Raw genomic sequence first — 7,985 nt, 5'->3', positions numbered from 1 at the left:
GAGCTCATCTTCAAGTTCTACCTCGTCGCAATCCGTACCTATACTTCAGGACGCTGGAGTCAGTACTGGTGACGAACGTCGTGAGACTCGGCGAGAACGAAGACAACGACTGTTGAGAGATCAAGAAGCGCAGACCGAGTCGTCTGGTGAAGAAACGAGGAACAATCAACCCTCCTCTTCATCCTCCAATGGATCCTCTTCTTCCCCATCCGAAGAAGTTCCAGAGCCTTTCCCAGAAGTCTCTGATCTACCTGAGGAATCTGAGCCAGACGCATTCGCCTTATTCTCAGATCCTCCCGCGGTCTTCCGAGTGAATCGGATGCCGCCAGACCTTTCTCCACTTTCCTCTCCTGATAGGAGCTCGAGGGAGAAGTCTCTCCCTCCAACCTCTCCATCTTCCTCTCCTGATAGGAGCTCGAGGGAGAAATCTCTCCCTCCACCCTCTCCTCTATCTCACCCTGACGATTCCAGTTCTTCCTCTGAATCTGAGGAAGACGAAATGGAATTGTCCAACCCAGTTCCCGTCAATCCCATGAGATTCGTCAACCCTTTTCGCAAAGGATGGAGACGTGAGATAGTGCTGAGGAAGAACCCAAAGCCTGGAGGTCGTGAAATGGACATTTACTATCATCCTCCAGAACAATATCCGCATAAGACTCTCCGGTCTCGCCCGGACGTTGCGAACTATTTACGCGTGTATGACATCACCGATGTGACTTCGTGTGAATTTACCTTTGCGCGGCAAGCAATATCGCGAGAACCGTGGGAAACGATACGAGACGCCCATTGACTTCAGCGGCGACACCACCGCCACCCGCGGCTTCCACGGGTCGTCCATCCAGCGCCGCGCCTCCAAACATAGTACCGGACGAGCAGTACACCCTCTGTCGCCGTTGCCAAGTGGGGCGTCACCACGAAAGGAACTGTTTCAAACCACGGCCCAAACGGAGCGAGGCCTACAAGGCCCGCCGCCGCCAGCGAGCCAAGATGGACAGCGTGGCCTCGGCCACCAGGAGGTCCCCGGAGCCGCAAGACTCCCACGAGTCAAACTCCCCCTAAAGCAGACGACTTTTTTTGGGGGGGAGGATGTAACGAAGAAGCCACCCCTCCAACGTCGTCTGCTTCATCTCTTTTTGTTTAAATTAAAATTTTTCACACGAGTGGCGCCTTAAGCGCCACTGGCTCTTGTTAGTTTAAAAAATATAGTTTGGCGGGGATAAAAAGCCCCGCCGCCGCTGTAAGAGAAGTAGTCAGTCTCGCAACCACGTTCAAGTTGCAACGTGTTTTGTTTTGCTCAATAAAAAGTATTAATTCGATTACTCCGGTGTTTTTCTCAAAATGGATTATTTGGTAAATATACAGTTAGTTATGGACAATAAGTCCATTAGGCGGGTAACCTGGGAATTTCTATATTGCTAGTTTTTATTTAATTATCTTTTTGAGCCGTGAAATTAGGCCCCCTTTCCTACGTTTTAACTTTACGGTTACAGGGTCCTCCCTCATTTCCGACCCTTTAGAGATAAAGGAAGAAAACTCGCTATTTTTGTCAAGACCGCATGGCACAGTGGCAGCTCGTGTCTTACTGCTGCTCGAGCAACCCGGGTCCGATTCCCGGCTGCGATGTGAAAAAACTTGAACTAAATAAAATCTCTAACCGAGCTTAGGTTCCCCTATCGGTGGGTTAAAGTACTATATAGTTCTTCTAAGCTAAAATTTGACAATAATGAAGCGAAAACTCCGGCCACTACTATTACGTCTCGGATCAAACTAAGAGTCTACCGTTTTCTACGAAGTGGCTAAAAAGCTGTCAAGCGTTATGTTTCATCTTCATGGTTGAAAAGTCTGTTATGCTAATCCAACCTAACAATTGTTAATATTCCCGCTGGAAACCCCTTTCACCATAATGAACTTTACTCGTCCTACAATTCTAATTTTGATTTGTTTTATTTTTATTTTAATAATATTTACCAAATTGTCACAAAAAAGTAATCATGGAAATCCAATAATTCCTATTAAGCTCCAAGAGTTCTCGAAGTTACTCAACATATCGATTTTAACAGTCGAAGCAGTTTTAGTGAGTTAGAGTGAACGCGATCACGGGGTTAGGCATCATTCAAATTCTGCATTCTAAAACACCTGGTTCGTAAGTTTAAAATACGAGAAACGTATCTTGAGTGCACTTTATCAAAAAAGCCTTGTAACTTTCTGAATATTCGCGTGCAATTACTCGACAATTGTCAAATGAAGAGCGTGGATTGCGCAAAAAACTATAGCCATGTAGCTTAGAAAAAGGCTTTTAATTAATTCCGCAAGCTAAGAAAGTATAGGGTGAAAAGATTTGTCCATTCTGAACATCTTTAACGAAACAATCCTAGCCTCTTAATGAATATCGACAGTTTTATGGGGTGGAACTCGAAGAGGAAATTAAAATATGAAATGATATTTTACTCTTGAAACACACGAAGTGTTGGTTTCTGATATCGAATTTTCTTCACAAGGGTTATTAAATATTAGGAACTTAGATTTTTGCTCAAAAATATACTACAGGAAATATTACCTTAAGCAGGAGCAGATATGTTCAAGTAATGTTTAATAAAAACTGGCGTAATGGTTTTAACTACTGTGTAATAAGAGTTAAACTATTAGAATTCAATCTTTGGAAGGTAAGCATTCTTATAAAAATCAGATTTTTTACCTCTCCGAGTAACGTATGTCCATCCCACTTGGTTACCAGTCTGTACCGACTGGCTTCTAAACCGACCATCATCCGATATTTTGTCAATCCCACATGGACACCAGTCTGCACCTACTGGCTTCTGAACACCACCACCATCCGTTCTTTAGTCCAGCTCACATGGACACCAAACTGTACTTACTAGCTTCTATACACCACCATCTTCTGGTCTTTTGTCCATTCCACACGAACACCAATCTTTATTTCCTGGCTTCAACACACCACCATCTCTATGTCGTTTTCATCCCACATGGACACCAGCCTGTACATACTGGCTTCTATCTCATCATCATCGTTAAGTTGCCTTCGGTCTCTAATTGACAATACTCGGCAATTCGTTCAACAGCCACGATGTTCGTTTCGAGAGAAACCCACAAACTTGTCATTAATTTCAGATTAGTAATAAGCTGTTAAATAATTAGCTTAATATCGACGTAAGCTTTATGTGAATTAAACATTGACGTACCAAGTTTGCGCTCGTCATGACAAATTTCACAGTTCCCGGTGATAATGCCCGGCCTTTGCTGAAAACTGAAAAGAGGGAGACGCAGAACATTAAGACGTTACTCAAAATATTGCACCTGACAGTCAGCCATCTGAAATTGTGAGATTTTTCAAAGTTGAAATTGTCTCCTGTCTCTTACAAAGCAAAAACCTTTCACACATGTTCATGGCGTAATACACGGCCATACTTTGGTCAATTAAGTCAAGGAACTGCTCTTGGAATTTGTTGGTGGCATGACAGGCTCAGATCAGCGTCGTTCCAGCCACCGAGTCGGATTCGTGTGAGTAGAGGAACGAGTACCTCGTCGTGTAAATTCTTCTCAACTGCACGTTGCTCGCCGCGTAAAAGCGCTACATTGAATTTGAAAACTGAGATACATTTCGCTGACATGACGCACGCTCGGCCATTCGCGCATCGCACGACTTTTTAGTGCATTTGTTAGGCCTAAGACCATTAAACACAATGTTCTGGAATGATAGGCTAAAACCCCTGTTCTTCTAATGGCGTCGCCAGTCGTCGCCCCCAGCGGGAAAGTCCCTGAACTTTGCTACTCGTACACCATGTTAAGGGTATGATTTGATTCGAAAAAGTTTCAATATTGGTCGCGGAGTGGCGCTATAGAGGTGCTGCCCTAGAAGAGTCACGCACCATACCTCCATTCATGTACATCTGTTTTTAATTGTCTTAAGTTAGCCACAGGCTACACTCTTACCTGAAGAAACACGAATCCAGTTGCGATAACCATCAGTGGAACGATGAGAAACGGTATACCGATAATAATAGAAATGGTAATTACTGCTAGTTGCAAGGTATTGAAAGAAACCATTCTCAGAGAAGTGGGCAGTTGCTTGTCCAAAATATCAATGTCTTATGAGAAGCGATTAAGTACACGTCCAGTCGGTGTACTGTCGAAGAAGCACAAAGGCGAACGCAAAACAGCCCTCAGCATATCCGAGTGTAAGACGCGAATGTCACGAAGAGTAGCTAGGTTAGAAACAAAAACGAACAAGCAACTAATCGTTATTTGGGTAAGTCCCAACAAGGCATACACCGTTATACGCGTGGTTCTTAAATGGGCATCCGCTGGTTGCCCTTCTTTCCGGTCTTCGCTCCACAAGGACAGCCAATAAGAGATCATTTGAGATAGTGCTATAGTGCTGAACTGACCAACCAACACTTAGACCAAGAGCCAGTAGCCTGGATCTTACCTCATAAAGTACAAAAGGTCTGACCATTGGAATGAGTTCAGTTTTGATGCTCATAAATAGATTTGGCCGTCTTACGCGTCACAGCTGGGGCATTTGAGGGGGGCGGGGTCATGTTTGACCCTAATGAGGTATGATTTCTTACCTTATGAGGTACATAAATAAAGAAGGTGGCAAATGATAGAACTGGAAATGGCGATTCCAAATATATGAAATCTGACGTCATCAAAGGGGGCCATCAATAAATCAGACGGGGGTTAAAATGGTCGAATGAAGTATGAATTCTTACCTCATGAGGTACATGTATGAATCCGGTGTTGTTTGATAGATCTGGTCGTGCTAAATAACAGAATATAAAATCTGACTGCAAAATACGCGGCTTAGGTTTAATCTGACGGCCTGATTCTTGCGTCAGACTATGACAACTTCGTGCCTCATAAAGCTAGGTTCCCACTAGACCGAAAAAAACCGGCGCAAATCACGCAGCATACGGTAGAAATTTTACCTTACGCCGTCGTCCGGCTGTAGACTAAACACACTACGACTGAATTTTGAGTTTGGCGGTAGATATTTTTTGGTCACGTGACAGATTAGAGTGGTTTCCATAACATTTATTTCGCACTCTGAATTGGTATCTCCTCAATAAAGACTTCCTTATTAACATCTTACGTCTATATACTTCCATTAGATACATTTTTCTTTCTTCGTGGCATGTTTCCGACCAAAAAAAATACATGGCGGCTATCAATCTACCTAGCGTATGCGTGCACTCTTGAAATTTATGACGTAGTCAGTGGGATAATTTCATTGGCTGAGACACCGGCGTAACGCCGAACACGACCGAAAAATAGAACACAACTTGCGCCCGGCCGAGCGGAAATTCCGTCGGGCTCGGTGTAAAGATTTTTCGGTCGAACCCCTTTCCGCCGGGTCTCCGTCGTGATTTCCGTCGAGTGCGAGTCTAGCTTAAATGTAGCAGGTGATATATTGTAAACTTAACTTGTTTGAGCGAGTTGCCTCTGTTTCTATCAAGGTAATGTGGTGAAATATTTTTGACTATGATAAATGAGATGGCATCATTTAATAATAGAGCTATTTCAATTCGGGGGTAAGGATAGTTTTTGAGGCGGGGTTTCGCCAGTCCCCGCATAGGTGCCTTATTGTGCTTGAAACTTAGCTTAGAGTTCTACAGTGGCACTCACGGAGGGAGGGTGAAAACCTGCTCCGTTTATTGGCAGGCCCAACTGTTTCCCCCTTCAACTGATATAGCTTTATGCAGGCACATTTTATTTCAAACTCATTCAATGAGACCTTCTAACGTTAAATTATTATTTAATGCAAATAAAGATAAAAAAATGTTACATTTTAAACGTCATCTGGTTCATCATCCGAATCAGTCTGAAAATCAATATATACGGTATCATCGTCATAGTCACCCTCCCTCCGTGTGGTCCACTGTAAAAATCTATGCTAAATTTCGCGCACAATAAGGCACCTGGGCGGGGACTGACGAAACCCCGCCTCAAAAACTCTCCTTACCCCCTAATTGAAATAGCTCTAATATTTAATGATGCCAATTTAAGTTCATCTCATTTATCACAGTCAAAAATATTTCACCACATTACCTCGATAGAAAAAGAGGCAACTCGCTCAAACAAGTTAAGATTAATGTACTCGACATCAGTGGGGCTGGTTTTACAATATATCACCAGCTACATTTAAGCTAGACTCGCACTCGACGGAAATCACGACGGAGACCAGGCAGAAAGGGGTTCGGCCGAAAAATCTTTAGGCCGAGCCCGACGGAATTTCCGCTCAGCCGGGCGCAAGTTGTGTTCTATTTTTCGGTCGTGTTCGGCGTTACGCCGGTGTCTCAGCCAATAAAATTATCCCACTGACTACGTCATAAATTTCAAGAGTGCACGCATACGCTAGGTAGATTGATAGCCGCCATGTATTTTTTTTGGTCGGAAACATGCCACGAAGAAAGAAAAACGTATCTAATGGAAGTATATATAGGTAAGATGTTAATAAGGAAGTCCTTATTGAGGAGGTTAGAAAATATACTTTCTTGTACGATCTAAACGACAATGGGACAGAGATACCAATTCAGAGTGCGAAATAAATGATTTGGAAACCACTCTAATCTGTCACGTGACCCAATAATATCTACCGCCAAACTCAAAATTCAGTCGTGGTGTGAACAGTCTACAGCCGGGCGACCGCGTAAGGTAAAATTTCTACTGTATGCTGCGTGATTTGCGCCGGTTTTTTTTCGGTCGCTTGGGAATCTTGCTTTATAAGGCAACGAAGTTGTCATGGTCTGACGCAAGAATCAGGCCGTCAGATTAAACCTTAGCCGCGCATTTTCATGTCAGATTTTATATTCTGTTATTTAGCACGACCAGATCTATCAAACAACACCGGATTCATACATGTACCTCATGAGGTAAGAATTCATACCTCATTCGACCATTTTAACCCCCGTCTAATTTATTGATGGCCCCCTTTGATGACGTCAGATTACATATATTTGGAATCATGATTTCCAGTTCTATCATTTGCCACCTTTTTACTCATGTACCTCAAGAGGTAAGAAATCATACCTCATTAGGGTCAAACATGACCCCGCCCCCCTCAAATGCCCCAGCTGTGACACGTAAGACGGCTAAATCTATTAATGAGCATCAAAACTGAACTCATTCCAATGGTCAGACCTTTTGTACTTTATGAGGTAAGATCCAGGCCACTGGCTCTTGGTCTATACAAGAAAATCCTTCTAAAGTTGTCTTTTCAAACGTGCAAAACTAGAAGAAAAAAACACGCTGAAAGCTTAAGCTCACCGTTGTCATCGTTTTGGACCAATCATGGCATGTTTGAAAATGGACCTTTAGAATACTATTGCAGGTGGCCCGTAGAGTTTTCGGTGTTTATCAGAGGACTAGATCATTCCTATTGTATTGAAAAGAACCGAAATGGGAGTGGGAATGAACGTACTAATCCTCCGGCGTTGCCTGACGACAAGCCCTATTTGGTTTAAGCTTGGGATCATGGAATTTTTTTTCAAAAATGCTTTTAGCTCGCTATGGAGGGAAAGAAATGAGGAACCACACCTTGATTTAAGATCCTCAAAGAAGTAACTTTGGTTGAAAATATTCTAAAATTTACGTGGTTTTAGAAAATCTTGAAAATAGTACAGATCAAGAATCAGGTCTGTACACTCTATCCCCTCTGTCCCTTAACCCTTACCAAGCGCAAGCGAATTCATTCTTGGAACTTCAGAGCCTTTGGACGCTTGGGGAAGTTTCTCTAATTTCGGATTATTAGATTAAAAATATAATACCTAAATAATTTGATTTCGGTATTTAAAATTTCGGGCGTTCGATATTAGTTATAATCCTGAATCACGACCAATTTCAAACTATGCCAAGAGCGACAGCTAAATCATCTAGTCGTTTGCATGTTTTGGTTAAGTGGTGCGAAGAAGAGAAATGGGACAACTACCCTATAAGAAAAATTGCGAACAAGGAACTTGCAATTG

General features: G+C 42.8%; 1 long non-coding RNA gene across 1 annotated transcript; it reads right to left on the bottom strand.

Moving 5' to 3' along the window:
* Positions 1–2,992: 2,992 nt before the first annotated feature.
* LOC149714385 (uncharacterized) lies at positions 2,993–3,466 on the bottom strand. The gene is made up of 2 exons (XR_016369391.1): positions 3,390–3,466; positions 2,993–3,330 (listed from the first exon to the last, which is right to left on the bottom strand). It is a non-coding gene; the product is annotated as an uncharacterized LOC149714385 (long non-coding RNA).
* Between the last annotated feature and the right edge of the window lie 4,519 nt (positions 3,467–7,985).

Source organism: Phalangium opilio, unplaced genomic scaffold, assembly GCF_054372755.1.
Source record: "Phalangium opilio isolate 3A_F unplaced genomic scaffold, DU_Popi_V2 ptg000009l_1, whole genome shotgun sequence".
Lineage (NCBI taxonomy): Eukaryota > Metazoa > Arthropoda > Arachnida > Opiliones > Phalangiidae > Phalangium > Phalangium opilio.
Note: the sequence above shows the minus strand (reverse complement) of the source record. Positions and strands in the feature narration are given on the sequence as shown.